Below are 3,383 nucleotides of genomic sequence, written 5' to 3'. Positions count from 1 at the left end.
TTTGTAGTCCTAAACACATTATCGTACATGTCTAAACTAGTCTCTTGTCTTAAGGAAGGCTTTTAGGGTGTTTTGGCACCTTAAAATGGAGTTCACGGCCCAAGAACATCCTTGGCCGTGAACTCACTTCTAGCCTTTATTTCTTAACGATTTTGTGGTCTAAACATGTCATGGTAGCTCTATGGCGGTAAACTCTCAGATCTCTGTGTTTTCCTATGATTTCTAGTGTATTAAGCATATAAGAAGGTTTAAAACAACACTAGATAGAAGTACTCACTTTTCGGAACGAAAGTTCGAAGATCCTTGAGAGAGAATTCGGCTTTTCTCTAATTGGAAATGTAACTAATGAATAAATATGGTTCAGAATTCTATATATAGTCCTGGTATTTTTGGCAGAAAATATTTTATTCACTAAATGAACTCTAATATCGTAGAGTTTTGCAATAACAGTGTTGCACAAAACCCTAGTGCATCCACTCTCCTGATATCTCCTTAAGTGTAAATCCTGAAATACTCAAACTTATACCCAAAAGTCTGGAAATTCACTGTAACTATTCTAACTTATATTGGCTTGATATGGTTTGTACAGAATGGAAATTTCAGGTTGTCACACCGAGGATCCAACACACCTATGATACCACCACTTGAAGATCCAGATTCAGCCCTTCACAAAAAGATGGATAAAAATGTAGGAGAAGCCAACCCACCAAAGAAGTCGCCTTTCAAAGACCTTAAATCAGTTTTTAGAAAGAAGAAAGGAAAGAACGTGGGTGAGTCAAGCAGTCAAAAGCAGGAAGAGAGAAAGATTAAAAGCTTTGAACAAAATCCTAATCCCCAAGATTCCGATTACGAGACCGAACCCGAATTCGAATTAGAAAATAGTGAACCCGAAGACAAGCTAAAAAACAAGATGGCAAACATTGTTGATATGTCCATGGAGGCATACAAGAAGAGAATCCGAGAGGACACCGGTCCCGGTCTAGTGCATCCCGCGATTCCAGCCACTGCCACATTCGAGCTTAAAGGACATATTCTTTCCACGCTTAAAGACATTCCATTTTCTGGGAAAGACTATGAGGGTGCATACAAACACCTTGATGAAGTCAATGACATAGCAGATTACTTCAATGTCCCTAATGCTCCAAGAGAGACGATGCTTTTGAGAATGTTTCCCGTTACTTTCAAGGGAGCCGCTAAGGATTGGCTAAAAGCACTTCCATCCGGTGCAATTACTACTTGGGCGCAGATACGTGAGCAATTTTTAGAACACTTTTTCCCACCTTCAAAGGTTGCTAAACTCAAGAAATCCATAGCCGACTTTGACCAACAATCGGGGGAGTCACTATACGAAGCATTGGAACGCTACAAGGGATTGATAAGAAATTGCCCACAAAATGAATTGAACGAACAACAAGAAGTGTCTATCTTTTATGATAGGGTTAATTTCATGACAAGGCAACTCCTTGATTCTCAGGGACCATTGACTAAGAAAAATTCGGTTGAAATCAAGGAGTTAATTGAAGAATTTTCCAACCATACTCGTAAGTACCATAATCCTAGGCATGATGGGGCAAAATGAATTGGTAGTGGAACTTCTGAAGACATGGCTTCTATTCTAGATATGCTTAACACTATGGACTGAAAGATGACAAAGATGGACCAGCCAATTTATGCTATTAGAGTTGGTTGTGAAAGATGTATTGGTCCACACTTGACAAAAGATTTCCACTTAGATGATAATGGAAATAAGAAGGTGCAAGTTTTCTACTCGAGTGGAGATAAGTATGATGAAATTTGGCGAAAACTAAAGAAGGAGTGGTTTCCATATGAAGAATATAAGAAGAAGAAAAAAAAGTATAGGCAGACCGGCCAAGGCTTCTACCAAAAAGAATAACCACAACCTAAAACAAAGTTGATATTGAGTCAATGTTACATAGATTTATGGACGCTTCCGAGAAAAGACACGATGAGACTGATGAAATGATAAGGGAACATCAAAATCTCATGAAGGACCAGCAAGCTTTGCTAAGAAATCACCAAGCATCGATCCAAAATATCGAAGCCCAACTAGGTCAACTAACTACTTTGGTACATGAAAAATTATCTCCAAAAATTCTTGAGAAAAAGCCTCAACCACATGTAATGGTAATAGAAAATGAAGAGGATGCCATATCTGAGTTCCTTGAAGCACTTGAAGTCTATCCACATCAGTCCGGACCAAAGCCGAAGAAGTCACGACTCGAAGAAAATAATGTTGTTGAAACATATAACCCACGACGTGAGCATTCAAGGCTCACGACGTGGGCAAAGTATGATCAGAAATTTTTTGATAGTGTTCAAACTTATCGTTCTCCTTTACTGTTTCGGTCACAAGCTCATATTCACCCGTTGGAGCAAGAACACTTAAAGTTTATGAAGCAAGTGAAGGGTATTTCAATAATTCCCCTTTCAATGAATCATTGTCTAAAATTCCTGAATATGCAAAGTTCTTGCAAGATCTACTTGACACTCGCCAGCAATTAGAGAAGAATAGCAAGGTAATACTTAGTGAGCACAGTTCTAAATTAATATTAAGAGAGTTGTGAAAGAAAATGGGAGATCCTAGACGCCTCACTCTTCCGTGTGAATTTGGAAATAACACAAAGACTTATGCTTTAGCCGATTCTGGAGCTAGCACAAATCTAATGCCTTTTTCGTTCTATCAAAAGCTTAATCTTCTAGATTTGAAGGCTACAAGAATGTCAATTCACATGGTTGACCGTTCAGTGACACATCCAAGAGGCATCATGGAGGATATTTTGGTAAAAAAAATCAGGAAATTCGTGTTTCCAATTGACTTTGTTGTTTTTGATATGAAGGAAGATGCCAATGTGCCAATCATTCTTGGTCGCCCTTTGTTAAATACTGCTAGTGCTTTGATGGACATTCACGAGTCAAAAATTACTTTAAGAGTTGGAGATGATGAAGTTACCTTTGGCGTGGAAGATGGTTTTCAAAATAATGATGCTCAAGATGAAGTTTTCAACATAGGAGAAGAAAATGAGCTTGAAGAGTTGGAGAAGTTAATGGAAGAAGATAAGACTATCCAACAAGTTAGGTATACAAAGCCAAGAGCATCCATTCTAATGGTCCTTGAAGTAATTTCTTATAAAACTCCAACATCTTAGGCATGTAAGGAGAGTGAAAAAGAATTAATTTTTAGTAATGATGACGAGGTTACTTCAAGGTTGAACCCGACAACTATGGAAGTTGAATCATTCGAGCTAAAAAGTGAAGGCGGTGCAAAATTCAAACCGGAGGTAAACAAAGGGCTAAATAGAAAACTTGAAGAAGGGGATTCAAAGGGTAAGAAGGAGAACTCTAAAAAGGCTTATATTAGAAGA

At 38.2% G+C, this 3,383-nt stretch overlaps 1 non-coding gene across 1 annotated transcript; it reads right to left on the bottom strand.

The window, feature by feature from the left end:
• Window positions 1–1,294: 1,294 nt before the first annotated feature.
• On the bottom strand, window positions 1,295–1,401 carry LOC145103575 (small nucleolar RNA R71). Its single transcript, XR_013706659.1, has one exon. It is a non-coding gene; the product is annotated as a small nucleolar RNA R71 (small nucleolar RNA).
• Between the last annotated feature and the right edge of the window lie 1,982 nt (window positions 1,402–3,383).

Source organism: Lactuca serriola, chromosome 4 (genome assembly GCF_051521515.1).
Source record: "Lactuca serriola cultivar US96UC23 chromosome 4, Lser_US96UC23_V15, whole genome shotgun sequence".
Lineage (NCBI taxonomy): Eukaryota > Viridiplantae > Streptophyta > Magnoliopsida > Asterales > Asteraceae > Lactuca > Lactuca serriola.
This window is presented reverse-complemented; position numbering and strand designations above follow the sequence as displayed.